This window comes from Mustela putorius, unplaced genomic scaffold (assembly GCF_011764305.1).
Source record: "Mustela putorius furo isolate JIRA1106 unplaced genomic scaffold, ASM1176430v1.1 tig00003853_pilon_pilon_pilon, whole genome shotgun sequence".
Classification (NCBI taxonomy): Eukaryota; Metazoa; Chordata; class Mammalia; order Carnivora; family Mustelidae; genus Mustela; species Mustela putorius.
In genome coordinates, this window is record NW_025422005.1 from 20682925 (window position 1) to 20698895 (window position 15971).

The following is a 15971-nucleotide window of genomic DNA, read 5'->3' on the forward strand; positions in this document are numbered from 1 at the left end:
CCAGCATCACCCTGGCGCCATCCTGGCAGTTAAGTGAGATTTAGGTTTAGAAGAAATTTAACTTTATTTCCATTTCCTTCTGCCTCAGCCTCCCTCAGTTTTATGGTGGGGAGGGCGACCTTAGGCCTGGAGGAACTGAGCCCTTCGTCTCTGGAAATTGGGCCATTGCAGAGATAGCCCTTTTTGTTGTAAATCACCAGGACATTTGCAAACCAAGGGAGACTCCTGTCTTGCTGGATTGTGAGCTCTGCAAGTTAACTATTTGTTTTCCTTTAACATCTGGTCCCTGTGGCGCCATCGCCTAGCCTAACCGCCCTGGTGGTATATGATTAAGTTGTTTCTTGGGTTTTAGCTATTTTCTCTTATCTCAAGTTACGTGCGCCCTATGGGCTGGTTAGGGACGCTCAGTAAAATGGCTTCCCGGCCTTCAGGATGGCCATTCTTATGCTAACCCACTCTTCCAGTGTAAGGTGCCAGCTTTTGCTTTGCCAAGATGGCTGTACTTATGTCAGGGCTAGACTTGAGGTGGGTACAGCCTTGTTTTTCTTGGCCTTCACACCTGGAGCTGGTTTCTGGGACTTGTTTTTAAGACCCCTGGGGGAGGGGAGCAGGAACAGCAAAATAGGTCCTCACAGTCTCCAAGTAAATCCCCTGGGGGAAGGGGAGCAGGGACGTTTCTAAATAGGTCCTTACACCAGTAACTAAGACAGAGAGGATAAGCACGAGGACAGACATAAATCGCAAAGGAACAGTCTAGAGAAAGTGTCCCGCGTAGGGAAAGGAGGCTATCGCAAAACCAGAGGCCCCTGAGAGCCAAAAACTAACTTGAGCAGGAGGTTCCTTGAGACCCCTCTCTGGGATGCCAGCCCCAACACCTGGCAGCCCAGAACCCTCTCTTCCTCTTTACCACAACCTCAGTTTCCCCCTCTGACTCTCTCTGGCTCATGTGCACACACTCTCTCTCTCTCTTATTCATCCTCCCTCCAACTTTGGGAGTTTGAATCCTCACTCTGCCACCCAACAGCCAGGCCCCCTGAGCCTGAGACCCTTGTCTGTAAAGTGAGGCCCACACCCTCAACCTCCCAAGGGTATTAGGTCTGTAGCGGACCAGACCATGCCTCAAAGCTAGTCCCCATTCTCCTCCCTCTTCTCCAGCACCTTCTCCCTCCCCTGATCAGGCTGAGTGCCCACCTGCTCCCTCTCCAGCCTGGGCTCACCTGCCACAGCACACCTGCTCCCCTCCCCCAGCTTGTAAGAGGGTCACCTCATTGGGCCCAGAAGGAAGCCTCAGGGATGTGGCCAGGGCTATGGAACTCTTTACTTGCTTACTTGCTACCTCTTTAAACAATAAAAAGTTAATTAAAAATTAATTAAAGAGGGGGCACCTGTGTAGCTCAGTGGGTTAAACTTGATTTCCACTCAAGTCATGATCTCACGGTCATGAGATTGAGCCCTGCATCAGGCTCTGCACTAGGCATGCTTGGGATTCTCTATCTCTCCCTCTGTCCCTCTCCCTCCCACTCTAAAAAAATAATAATAAATTAAAGAGAGGTGGACTCTGGGGTCAGATGTACCTATATCTAAATTCCCTTGCTGTCTCCTGGCCATGGTGTACTGGGCAAGTTTCTTAACCTCTCTAAGCATCTATTAAAACATAGCTATAAAAGGTAATGATGCACTCATTACCTTTACTTTGTTAAAGGTAATGAGTGCATCATTAAATAAGATAATGCTTGTCCAAGCATGGAGTGGGATCTCTGGCCCACAGTGGTCATGGGATGAATGCTAGCCAGCTTTTCTCATTCCCAGGCTGAGCTGAGTCCTGGGACCATTAGGAAGCGGCAGTCAGCCCTTTGGGACAGTGGCTTCTCTCGTCATGCTCCACGCTGTGGCCAGGACCCCTAGCACTTCTTCTGTCTGTGCCCCCCCATCCCCCATCCCTGACACGTAAGCAGGACCTGAGGTGGGAAGTGGGGATGGTGTTGGTGACAGGGACCCAGCCCCTGTCCCCACTGAGTAGCAGCACCCAAAGGTCTTGGGGACCAGTTTAGGGGTGAGGAGAGTTTCTGTAATACGTACCTGTGGTTGCGTGTGTGTGTGTGTCTGTGTATGTAGAGCAGACGTTTGTGTGTCTGTGTGGAATAGGTTTGTTTGCAGAAAGTGAGCCAAGGGTCTTTGCTATCTGGCTTTCTGTGTCCTCCTAAGGTTTATGTCGTGTCTGCCAACCCCCAAGTGTGTTGTCTGTCTGTAGAGATTGTATTTCATCCCGTGGGTGACAATACACATCACATGAGGGGGACAGCATGTCGCTGTGACAGTTTGTACATTGTGTGTAGTGAAAGGTCATGGGTTCTCTCGGTAGATGTCAAGGGTCTGTTGTGTGTTAGGTATTTGCGAAGGGCCATGAAGTATGTCCATGGGTGCTGAGGGGGTGTTCCGTGTGCCGTGTGTGAATGCTGTGTCTGGTAGTGGTTGCGTGTTAAGTGTCTGTGAGGAGTAGAAGGATGTGTGCTGAGTCTTTAGTGATGAAGGAGGGTTGTGTGTCTTTGGGGGTGTGCTGGTGGGAGAAAAGTCAGACATAACCAGGTCTGTGGATCCCTGCAGGGCCTGACCAGCCTTAAGGATTCTATGGGGCAGCGAAACAAAGCAGCCAACCTGACCCTCGCACCCAGACCATCAGACTCTTACCTGAGAAACAGCAGATACAGTGGTCTAAGGGATGGCAGCAGGCTGAGGGAGAGATGGGGGCCACTGAGAGCATGTTTCCTGGTCAGCTTCTCTGAAGACTCAGGAACTGGGGTAGAGAATAGGAAAGAAGCAGAAGGCAGGCCCAGACCCAGGGGTGTGACTCACTTTACGCTCCAATCCCCAGTCAACAGCCGAATGAAGAATTAGGGGAGGCCTGCCTGCGGGCTCTGCTGGGCAGGACATAAGGCAAGGAAGCCAGGTCCGTGGGTGGGGGCCCCACCCTGAAGTCACTGGGAATACCCACACCTAGCCAGAGAGTCTCCCTGCGCGTCAGCTCAGCCTGCAACCCTCTGCTGGTCCCTCTGATATGGAGCCTCTCTGGGAGTAAGTATTGGGCTTAGGCTGGCAGAGAAAACTGAGTCCCTTGTCTGAGGAGGAGATGAGCACTGATCTAGACAAGGTTCCAACCCTGCCCAGGAGCCCCCAGCCTGAGGCGGGGAGTGGACATGGCCCTGTCCTCGGGAGCCATGTTTCAGTGGTTTGTCAGCCATGTTTCAGTGGTTTCAGGAGTTTCAGTGGTCACAGCCCCAAGTCCAGTGAGCCCAAGCTGACGGAAAAGACCAAAAGCTCCTCTCAGAAGATACCCCTATCTGAGGGGACACATAGCCAGCCATGCCCACAGGGAGCTGCAGTACAACGGGTGTGACAGAGCCTGCCCACCGATGCCCCCAACCAAGGAAGAGACAGCCTTTCCCTGAGGTATGCCCAGTCTGTTGGAAAAGAGGAAATTCTGCCTTAAGAATCCACCCCCCTGAGGGGTAGACACAGCCATCACTGCCCTTGTGGGCCACCAGTCTGAAGGAGAAGACAGATCCTTGTTCTGAGGAGTCCCTCATCTGACCAAGGCCGAAGACCAAAGTTCTGTCAAAAGCCTAGAAGTGCCTAAACCCTGTGGGCCTCTGTGCTGAAAGTCACTCCTTGTCTCCGCCTCATCCACCAAAATATCTGATTGGGCTTAGCAGGAAGCAAAATATCCAGACACAGACAAAAAGCAAACTAGGCCATTGCACTGGGGGACATTCTCAAATACCAGCTCGAAGAATCCACTAGCCTGGGGTTTGACCACTGCCTCTGGTCTTCGACTCAAGCCTCTAGTGAGCGTCTCCAAGCCTCAGTCTGCTGCGTGATGCCACACGTACTCCCTACTCTATACCTAACATGATGCCTGGCCTATAACAAGAACTCAGTAAATGAAAATCACTTCATTTACCTAAGTTTCTACCTGCGTCCCAGAACTGGGGGTCAAATCCTCTCTCCACATCAGACTCAGTTGAAGAACGTATCAAAAATAAAGGTTTAGGGGTGCCTGGGTGGCTCAGTGGGTTAAGCCACGGCCTTCAGCTCAGGTCATGATCTCAGGGTCCTGGGATCGAGTCCTGCATCGGGCTCTCTGCTTAGGAGGGAGCCTGCTTCCTCCTCTCTCTCTGCCTGCCTCTCCCACTACTTGTGATTTCTCTCTGTCAAATAAATAAATAAAATCTTAAAAAATAATAATAATAAAAGAAAATAAAGATTTAAACAAAAACAGCTTCTCAGAGATTAAGAGATTAATAATCGTTAAGAGATTCTGATCCAGGGGTGCCTGGGTGGTTCAGTGGGTTAAAGCCTCTGCCTTCGGCTCAGGTCATGATGTCAGGGTCCTGGGATCAAGCCCCACATCGGGCTCTCTACTCAGTGGAGAGCCTGCTTCCTTTTCTCTCTCTCTTTCTCTGCCTGCCTCTCTGACTACTTGTGATCTCTGTCAAATAAATTAAAAACAAAAACCAAAATCTTAAAAAAAAAAAAAAAAAGAGAGAGAGATTCTGATCCAGCGGTGCTGGTGATGGGCCCAGGAAACGAATTTTTAACAAGCACCCAATGATTCCAAGGTGGACAGCCCATCCTGCAGAGCAGGCTTGGAGGAACTTTGGAAGAAGCCAGGGACTTCCTTCCGGCACCCAAAGGCACTTATCAACTAGCATACCTACTCCCCACCAAGGCACAGGGAGAGGGCCGGGCCATTGGCATCCCTGACAGAACCCACGTTTCGACCCTCCACTCATCCACTTCCTCACGTGGACAGACCGTTTTTGGGTTTTTTTGTTTGTTTGTTTTTTACTTCTGTATTTATTTTTTCTTCCAAGTTTTAATTTAAATTCCGGTTAGTCAACAGTGTATGTGAGTTTCAGGTGTAGTGATTCATCACTTACAACACCCAGTGCTCCTCCGAAAAACCCCTCACCCATCCAACCACCCACACCCGCCCACCTCCCCTCCCCTCCAGCACCCCCTCAGTGTGTTCTCTATCATTAAGGGTCCATATTACGGTTCATCTCTCTCTTTTCTGTTCCTATGTTGTTTCTTAAATTCCACATGTGCGTGAAATCGTAGGGTATGTGTCTTTCTCAGGACTCCCTGGCCTTGCCTGACGTGCGAGCGCAGGCACAGGGAACGGCGAGCTCCCAGAGATCCAGTTGTCAGTCTCCCCAGCCCTGATTTCCTCCGTGGGAATCTTCAGGGAGGCCAGAGCCTGCCTCTTCACCAAGTTTCCCAGGTGTGCTCCGTTCTCTGCTCTGGCTCCGGATCCCTGGGGCAGCCGTGCTGGAGGAGGGGCAGGGAGGGCTGCCCTCTAGGCACCACGCATCCGGTTGCCCTGATCTCCTTAATTCTCAGGACAATGGGGCTGAAGAGCAGAGGATGCAGAGGTTCTAGAAGTTTCTAGGCTACAGTCCCTCCAGCGCCAAATGCGGGCCTGTTGCCTCCATTTACAAGCTTTGTTCTTTTATAAGACACGGAAACTCACCAGACTTCGTAGTAGTAGAACGGGAATGGAGAAAGTATTTTGACCCTCGCTTTATCAAAGAGGAGGAAGCTAAAGCCCAGAGAGGAGAAAGGATGTGCCAGGATTTGCAAAGCTACTGAGTGGAAGAGCAGATATGGACTGAGGTGTCTCCTAGCCCTTTTCGGAGCTCCTGCCTCATCAGTCAGGGTCAGACAGCCCCCTGCTCCCCGCGTTCACGGGGAGAAGCAGGGACCACCTCCAGCAAGCGGTGCCAGGATGGGTGGGGGCGGAGGGGGGAGGGAGAGGGAGGAAATGGAGAGGGGCGGATCCTGCTTCCCTTCTGCACCTCTCCACCCTCGCTGCAGGCCAGGACTCATCAGCAGCCTCCCACGCTTACTCCTTCCTCCTCCTACCTCCCCCTACCTCCTTCTGGGCTCTAGCGAAGCCAAGCGGAGCGAGAGAGGCTCCTAGGTGGGGCCTGGCTGAGAGCCACAGGCCCTGGGGTGGGGTTGGGTGGGGAGAGGTGGGAGGGGTGGGAGGGTTGGGGTGATTGGGAGGGTTTGGGGGGCAACGACTGACGATTTAGGGGGTCACGCCTCTTTCTAAAGATACTATTCCTGGCGCGCCTGGGTGGCTCAGTGGGTTAAAGCCTCTGCCTTCAGCTTGGGTCATGATCCCAGGGTCCCGGGGATCGAGCCCCCACATTGGGCTCTCTGCTTAGTGGGGAGCCTGCTTCCTCCTCTCTCCCTCTCTCTCTCTTTCTCTGCCTGCTTGTGATCTCTGTCAAATAAATACAATAAAATCTTAAAAAAAAAAAAAAAAAGATACTATTCCCATTTTACCCCTGAGGAAGCTGAGGCTGAGTTGCACCCCGTGAGCCGAGATTCTAACCCTCCCTGTCTGGCTCCTTCTGTTTCACCTCCGTGGTCCCACAGGCAGCCAGTTGTCTGCACAGGGGGAGATGTGAGGGGGCGGGGTGGCTCTCTGCTCCATTATTCACAGCAAACCGCAGGAGGGACAGAAGTGGCTCCCCCGGCCTGTCATTCTCTCCAGGGCCTGGCACTCCTCCAGTGAGCCTTTCTTGCCCCAAAAGCCTCTTAACCTGCTCACAGATGAAGGGTCTGGGGAAGCTGCCACAGCCACAGCCCTGCAATGGAGACATCTTGGCTCCTGCTGTTTCAATTCACTGCCCAAAGTACACCCCTCTCCCAGGCCGGTCATCACCAAAACAATCACACTGAACAGTTTTATGGGAATGGGCAGGGAGCACGGCCCATCTTCAAATGGGTCTGCCGCTACCGTGTGCCAGAAAGGAAGTGGGGAGGCTTTAGTGCCTTTGGGAATGTAGGATGTCATGGCTGAAACCCAAATTCCTTCACAGGAGTTTCTGAGGTCCCCGGCCTCACTTCCGCCCGCTTCTACACTTCTAAGTGATGAGGGAGCAGGAGGCTGGCTGAGGACAAAGCAAAAGCTGGCACCTTGCACCCCCTCTCTACCCACTCCCCTCAGTAATGTGTGTGACATTCCTCAGCCACCCCTGACCGCCATAAGCGAGAAACTAATAGTTAACTTGCAGAAATCACGATCCTACAGGACAGGAGTCTCCCTTGGTTTACAAATGTCCTAGAGATCTACAAACAAAGAAGTTACCTTATCAATAGCACAATTTCCAGAAGCAAATAACTCAGGTCCTCAAGCCCTAAATAAAGTTAAATTTCTTCTAAACCCAAATCTCACTAACAAGGACACTTGATAGGAGAAATGTGAAACTTTATCTCTAGATCTCCAAGATAGTGTCGAGAATCATTCCCAAGCATATGGCCCATTGATACACATCTAAAGGGTCTCACAAGAAGATTTTTACTACTAGTAATAAATAACCTTTCTCCCAACAATAGCTAGCCCCTCAAGGTCCTGCAGACCTTGCTTCCAAAATTCCTTAGAGACTAACATCACCCCCTTTGTTCTCACCTACCCAACTCCTGTGTATATAATCAGCCACTCCTCAGAATAATGGGCAGCAGCTCTTCCTGCCCACGGGTCCTGTCCCAATGCTTTAATAAACCACCATTTTGCACCAAAGATGTGTCAAAGATTCTTTCTTGGTCATCGGCTCCAGACCTCAGCCCACCGAACCTCACCTAGGTTCTAGAACTTCATCATATGGCGCCCAACGTGGGGGGTGTGAGTCTTTACATTTGGACTCTGAGCTCCAGTGCAAAATTGGTGAGTACTTTCTCTCTCCTTTTCCTTTAGTCTCATTTCAGGGGGTTTTCAAGGAGTATGGTCTTATTGGAACACTTGCATGTCAGTTGTAATCCTCTAGCCCATGGCTGCTTTACGGGGAGGAGAGTGTCTGCCTTTTGGCTGTAAGTTAGTACCCTGGCCGGAATGGCAGTAAGACCTAGAAACTTGATACCCTCTCTTTATTCCTGTTCTTATATAAAGTTGTCTCTCTTGAGCATGGGACAGCCACCTAAGTCACCAGGATGGCTGCCAATCTTAAGACTCCGTGTGAGGTTTCCTCCTGATTGATCTAATGTGATCCCCTCCACATCCCTGGTCTAGCCACTTCTGGCAGAGAGACCTCCACTGGGAGCCGGCCGGAACCAGTACCTGAGTGAATTAAAACGCAATGGGAGACCTTTTCCTGGGGAAGTTGGCTGTAAGGACCACATGTGTTGGAATGTCGCACAGACCATGATGGATTTCAGTCTTTACTGTTTCTTGTCAGTGTCTTCTACAGACTACTTAAAGGTATGAAATTGGTTAATCTCACCTTGTAAAAACCTTTCTAGTATTTCCATGGGTTAAAATTGCAAAACAGTATGCAGGCTTCAGGACAGAAGATGGCATGGCATGGCACAGTGTTTTGGTCCATTCACCAGGCACCCATCAGCAGCCTAGGATGTAAATGGGGAAGGGGAGGGATGCCAGCACCCCTCCAGGGCCTTTTATGGCAGGAATGCCCTCCCAGGGAAGGCAGGATGGTGATCAATAGCGATTTTTGTTGAGGGACACCTCCGGTCGCTTTTGACACATGGGAACCTCTGACATATCCTGCGTGGGACGCCACCCAGGAGTTGGGGGGGATTTGGTAATGGACCTTCTTTACTTTTCTGGGAGCATGGCCTCAGTAGGCTTCTTCAGTTCCCAAAGACTCTACCTTGAGGTGCCTTTTAACCCACTGGAAATAATTTGGATTGCAAAACTTAGGAAAGGACTGAGCTCCTAGAGCACTGCATGGCCTCAGTGGGAACTATCAGTTAGATCTCCTCTGCAGGAACAGAGCAAATGGACCTAGGATCTCTTCATTGCTCACACCTAGGCCTTCATTGCTCTGCACCAGGACCCCAAACTAAGGGGCTTTGCAGAACGTGTTTGCCCAAATGAGTCAGCTAGTAAACTTCTTCCTGACATACTGGATGATAATTACGTAAATAAGCCTTCTTCTAGTAAACCCAGGTTGCTGGGCCATCCCTAGCAAAGGGGACTCTGACCTTATTTCTCTCTGTTCCTCCTAATAGATGTGGGGTCTTCTTCTTTACTCATTTCCCGTGTTAATGGCTATAACTGGAGCCAACTGGGGTTAGTCTAACTCGAGACAGAAACCGTAAGGAATATTCCCAAGCAGCTGCCGAAACTCTCTTTGTTTCAGGGAAATTTCCCTGTCTTCTCTGGCTCAACTTGGACTGCTTAGCCCCTCCCCCCTTGCCAGTGGGAAAGCATGGCATCTGCTCCTGCTGGGGCTTATGAGCTCTAAAACCAGGAATCCTTTCTCTGCCTCCTGGCAGCACTTTGTTTCCTCTGTTTCCCCCTTCTCGTGTTTCTGCACCAACGTGTGTACAGCCTGCATGACCAGTCTCTAGATCATGCACCGCAGCTCCTTCTCTCCTCACTGTCAAGAAGCAAGAAGAGCAGCCCCTGGACCTAACACCCCCCACTCCAGAACCTTCCACCCATGTCTCAGGTAAATATTCAAAGTGGAGTGGGCCCAGGTGGAACTTAAAGCAGTATTTGAACTAAGTTAAGTTTTTTGGTTTAATTAAGATAGACAAGTCTTTTAAGTTACCAGCAGTAAATGTGAAACTTCGAAGTTTACTAAAGGTTAAATAAGCTCATGTTATTTGTTAAAATTTGTTAGCAAAGAAATGACTAAACTGATGGTTAATTGTCTGTCTCAAAGTTTTAATGGGTAATTGCTGAGACAGCTTTCAAAGTCTTTGGTAACCTGAAAGTTTAAAGTTTTGGTTGGATGACAAATGGAATTAAATTATGGACATCTAGGTCTTAACCAAACAAGATAAAATGCTAAGTCGTTAATTACTGGATGTAGGTTTGTGCTTTTGACTTCTTACTGCAAAGAAACTAAGAGTATTTAAATCTGTTGGTAAACGTGTTTTACACTTAACTGATTCATAAATTTGCCATCTGAAGAATTCTGTTGTAATAGTTCACAATTGATTAATACTTAGTCTTCACTAGAGATTAAGGTGTTTCTAAGAGTATAAAATTCTGCTTAGTGTAACTAAGACTGATGGAAATAAGGGAAACAACTCTGTGGAAAAGTAGATGATATATAAGAAAGATTTAAGGAATAGAAATGCGTTTTATTAAAGCTAAAAGGTAATTTTGTCCTAAATGAGATGGTTGTTTGGAAGGAAATGGCTTGGGACAAAACCTGAATGCAAAGGAAAGCTGTAGAAGGTTTGTGAAGGGAAATCTTTGGAATGGAATTTAGGATGGTCAGGACAGACTAAGATTAAAATGAATGGGTTTTAAAGGTACATTGGTATAAGACTGAAATTCTCTCTGTTCAAAAGGACAAAGTTTTCTTACATTAATTGATCTACTGTTAAGAAAATGTAAATGGTTTTCTCTTTGCCTGTCCAAAAAAACCAGTTTCTATGTTTTGTTTTATCAGATCTGTAACTCCCTAATCCCACCTAAGCAGGTGCTTTAAAGAGTTTTAACAAACTTCCCCAAGATTTAAATCTTGAACTAAGTCTTGATTCTCTTGTAAAAGTTTTATCTTCAAGGAGATTCATATAAAGTACTTACAGGACAAATACAGGTATTCAATATATTAAACTAAATGGGTTAGAATTTCCAGAACTAACTAAAGCTGCATTCACCATTAGTAACCATTCACCATTTAGTAACATGGGACTAAATGAACTAAAAGATTATAGTGTTGTGTCTCTTAATGTTTTGTCTTATTTTAGACATTGCTGGTTCTCTAATGTTTGCTCTTCCAGACAAGGGATACTTTTTCTTAAGTTATCTGTAACTTACAGAGATGTAAAAGTGCTCATTTGTAAACGAATCAAGGCATTCAACTTTTCTCTCTATCTGAACCCTCTGAAACCAAAAGGTCTCAGTAAGTATTCTTTCTTCCATGGCAATCAGTCATTTGCATAAGTTCAATAAGAATCTGTTCTCCTTATAACAGGACACCATTGGAAACATGGGTTATTTTACCAAGCCTTTGACTGGAATGTCATATTTGAGAAAGACATGCATAGACTCAGATATGACCAGACAGCTTAAAGGAACTAAGGTTGACTTTATGAAACCTGGAGCCATAAAGCCCCTTGGGACTGTTGGCCTGATACCTTGCTTACAGAGTTCCCAGCAGCCTCACCAGGTGAGTAAAGAATGTCACTCCTTGGTTGGTGCAGAGTCTCAGGAAGAGGAATTCGCCCAACTCGACAGGTATTGCAGGCATGCCTGATGGCAAGTATGTGGCTTGGCTTCTGGCCTGGAGAGGATACTAAAAAGTTCAACCTAGAGATTCCTTATAAAAAGTTCCAGCAGGGGCGCCTGGGTGGCTCAGTGGTTTGAGCTGCTGCCTTCGGCTCGGGTCATGATCTCAGGGTCCTGGAATCGAGCCCCACATTGGGCTCTCTGCTCCGCAGGAAGCCTGATTCCCTCTCTCTCTCTCTCTCTCTCTGCCTGCCTCTCTGCCTACTTGTGATCTATGTCAAATAAATAAATAAAATCTTTAAAAAAAAATAAATAAAAATAAATAAATAAATAAAAAGTTCGAGCAAAGCAGATTCTAAAAGATCTATATGATCACACTCCCTGTTCTTGCTGAGCTTATGTAAATAATTAGGCCAAGTTTGTTAACACTGGACTTGTTTCTCAAATAAATTAGTCCTGATTTGGCTATCTCTGAAAATGAGGGTTATTTTAGAGAGAAAAATAGTGTTTTAATAACACACCTTTATGGATGTTAAATTCTAGATTTGATTGTCTTTTTTTTTTTAAGATTTTATTTATTTATTTGATACAGAGAGAGATCACAAGTAGGCAGAGAGGCAGACAGAGAGAGCGGGGGAAGCAGGCTCCCTACTAAGCAGAGAGCCCAATGCAGGGCTCAATCCCAGGACCCCGAGACCATGACCTGAGCCGAAGGCAGAGGCTTAACCCTTGGGCCACCCAGGCGCCCCATAGATTTGATTGTCTTTAAATGTTTGTTTACCTAAGCTAAACAATTTGAGGTAAACTTCAGAGAAGTTGCAAAATAGCTTCTTTAGTCGATCTTATTATTTCATGGAGATAATAACAAGACCCCATGCACGTGATTAAACAACTAGAAAATGGGATTGATTCCCCTACAATTGTATAACTTAACTATCACCTTGTGTGTGGCTGGAATAATGAAATTACCTAAAAGCCAGCATACCGCACTCCATAGGATTAACTATGGACTTGTGGAGATAATGGATGACCCCACTTTCTTTATGAGTGGATTAGATGATGCAGGGGGACTCCCCTTATCTCTTGACAAGTTTTCTCCCACTTGCCAGTGATCCTCTGTATTCAGGATATTGTTAAATCTGGACCACTCAAAGGGCTACTTAATGGTTTCATCCCTTAGTCATATTTATCCTAGAAGCCACCTCTGTTGAGGTACAATTGCAAACAGATGCTTTAGCTAAGCATAGAGCAGCCCTCCTCGTGAAAAAAAAAAAAAGCCTCAAAGCTCACTATGGGACAGTCCCTGACTGTAATGACTTCACATCAGGTCCAGATTTGTCTTAGAAGCCAAAGGCCACCAATGGATGATGGAGGCTGATTTATTAAATACTGGGCTATACTTACAGATATGCCAGAAATAATATTTAAAACTTGTCAAACTTTAAACCTAGTTACCTGTATGCCTGAACCTGACCACTGTACTTCTTTCTCTATAGAGCCAAACTGTTCAGAGGTTATTGATCTTCCTTACTCTATCTAGTTGGCCAGATTTAAGATGCCCCTGTTATGCTGGGAACAAAAAAATCATACGTATGATACTTGGGCAAATAACACACGACATCTAGGATGGCTATCATTAGAAATGTGTTCCCAAGTAATAGTACTCCAGGCTATTGACTGGTTTGCTACTGATTGGGTAAGGCGACCTGGCATTAGATGGTCAGCTCCAAACAGAACCCACTGGATATGTGGAACTAACCTGTGGCCCTGCCTTCCTCCAGGGTGGATAGGTCGCTGTACTTTAGGATTTGCCTGGATTCATGGGCGCATTACTAAAACCATCACCACTCCAGCTAATCTCCCCAATTTAAAGCAAAGATGGACACGATCTGTTTTTAAATGGTATGATCACTTAACATCCATTTTTGCTCCATCTGTGGGAGGATGTCATTTAGCATGCAAAAGCCCTTAATAAATATACTACAAAGGCACTCAGTGATTCACTAAATAGCATCTCCCTACTTAATACCGAAGTCTCAAAGATATGCAAGGCAGTCCTACAAAATAGGATGGCCTTAGATGTCCTGACAGCAGCACAGGGTGGCACATGCGCAATTATCAAAACAGAATATTGTGTGTACATCCCAGACTATCACAAAAATGTCAAAGGACTAACAAAAGATAGGAATACCCAGATTAAGGCTCTATAAGATCCTTCTCTCTCTCTCAGTAAATGGTTAAGTTCCTGGTTTGAAGGAGGACTATGGCCAACAATTAGAAATCTCATTTTCGGGCTTCTCATTTTTATCGCCTTATTAATCTTAATATGTTGCTTTGTTCAATGTTTCTCTAGTTGGTGCCAAGACTCCATTACTGCAATAACTTCACCACGACAGATGATCCTTAACACGAGCAAAGACACCTCTTCACTGTCAGCGCTGGATTCAGCTCCCTCTGTCTTTCGGAACTCCCCTATTCGGTCCTCAACTGATCAATATTGACCCGAGTAGGTAGGGGCAGCTCTATGCCCCTACTCAGCAGGAAGAAGTTACAGAAGATGAGACCTTCCACCTTCAACTACCTTAAAGATTTAAGGGTCAAAATTGTTCAGAAGGGAATGATGAGGGAGCAGGAGGCTGGCTGAGGACAAAGCAAAAGCTGGCACCTTGCACCCCCTCTCCACCCACTCCCCTCGGTAATGTGTGTGACATTCCTCAGCCACCCCTGACCGCCATAAGCGAGAAACTAATAGTTAACTTGCAGAAATCACGATCCTACAAGACAGGAGTCTCCCTTGGTTTACAAAATGTCCTAGAGATCTACAAACAAAGAAGTTACCTTATCAATAGCACAATTTCCAGAAGCAATTAACTCAGGTCCTCAAGCCCTAAATAAAGTTAAATTTCTTCTAAACCCAAATCTCACTAACAAGGACACTTGATAGGAGAAATGTGAAACTTTATCTCTAGATCTCCAAGATAGTGTCGAGAATCATTCCCAAGCATATGGCCCATTCATTGATACACATCTAAAGGGACTCACAAGAAGATTTTTACTACTAGTAATAAATAACCTTTCTCCCAACAATAGCTAGCCCCTCAAGGTCCTGCAGACCTTGCTTCCAAAATTCCTTAGAGACTAACATCACCCCCTTTGTTCTCACCTACCCAACTCCTGTGTATATAATCAGCCACTCCTCAGGATAACGGGCAGCAGCAATTCCTGCCCATGGATCCTGTCCCTGTGCTTTAATAAACCACCATTTTGCACCAAAGATGTCTCAAGAATTCTTTCTTGGTCATCGACTCCGGACCTCAGCCCACCGAACCTCACCTAGGTTCTAGAACTTCATCACAAGCACAGCATAGGACCCCACTGGCTCTCTGCACACTGTGCCCTCCACCTAAAACAGCATTTCTCAAGTCCTAGCCCACCTGTGCGAGACACTTGGCAGTCCCTGGCAGTCCATCTCCCTTTCCTCCTTCCTCACCAACAAAACTTCACTGAGAACAGTGAGGGGCAACTGCTGGTCTGCAGCCTGCCCATTCTCCCTGGCCATTCTCTGAAATTTACAGCTGGAGGTAGCCATGTGATTCATCTTCTAGAGAATGACGTGTTTGGGGGGGAATTTTGCTTCCTGGATGACTTCTTTCTGCTCGCAGTTGGGATGAGGTGTGGCGCTGCCACAACCTTCTATGAGATTAGGCACAGATAAAATGACAGGCCTGCTGAGAGAATGGAGGGGAAGCACAGAAGAGACTGGTTCCTTGGTAGCACCGTGGGGTCTGTAACCGAGACCGGAAACTGCCTGCCACCAGACTTCATGAGCAAAATACTCCCCTGCTTGTTTATGCTAATTATTCCATGCAGCTGGAAACATTCCTAACGGATGCATCAGACGTGTCACTTCCCCTGTCACTTCCTGGGGCACCTGGGTGGCTCAGTTGGTTGCATCTGCCTTGGGCTCAGGTCATGATCCAGGGTCCTGGGATGGAGTCCCACATCAGGCTCCCTGCTCAAGTGGAGAGTCTGCTTCCTTTCCCCCTGCTTGTTCTAATAAATAAAATCTTTAAAAATTTATTTATTTATTTGACAGAGAGAGAGAGATCACAAGCAGGCAGGGAGGCAGGCAGAGAGAGGAGGAAGCAGGCTCCTCATGGAGCAGAGAGCCCAATGTGGGGCTCGATCCCAGGACCCTGGGATCTTGACCTGAGCTGAAGGCAGAGGCTTTAACCCACTGAGCCACCTAGGCACCCCTAATAAATAAAATCTTAAAAGAAAGAAATGTCACTTCCTCCAGGAAACATGCCTTGGCTGGTAAGAACAGGACCAAGGGCCCCCTCCTCGGAACAGGGCCACATGTGCCTCTCATGATCTCTGCACTTGCCCCCTCACCCATGGGCCCCAGCACTCTGAGGCAGGCAGCAGGGCCCCTTGGAGTTCACATTGTATTTCTACGCCAGCCCATCTGTCAAATGCAAGGACACCCACCACTGATTGCTGGCACAAGCTTCCTGGGGGCAAAGCCCAGGCCCAGCCCTCAGAAGCTTGCAAAAACAGTTGAAGCAGGACAACCACAGAACCCCTGAGGAAGGGACGGGTGTGTCCACACACATCCGGGAGTGAGGCAGGCTGCGTCTGGCCTGGCTGCAAGAAGACACTGCTGCTTCCTGCACACGATAGTCTGCATTCCCTCCGGACCTGTGTCACTCAGCAGGGTGACAGAGTATGGGCCCTTCTCTACCTCTGTCTGCTT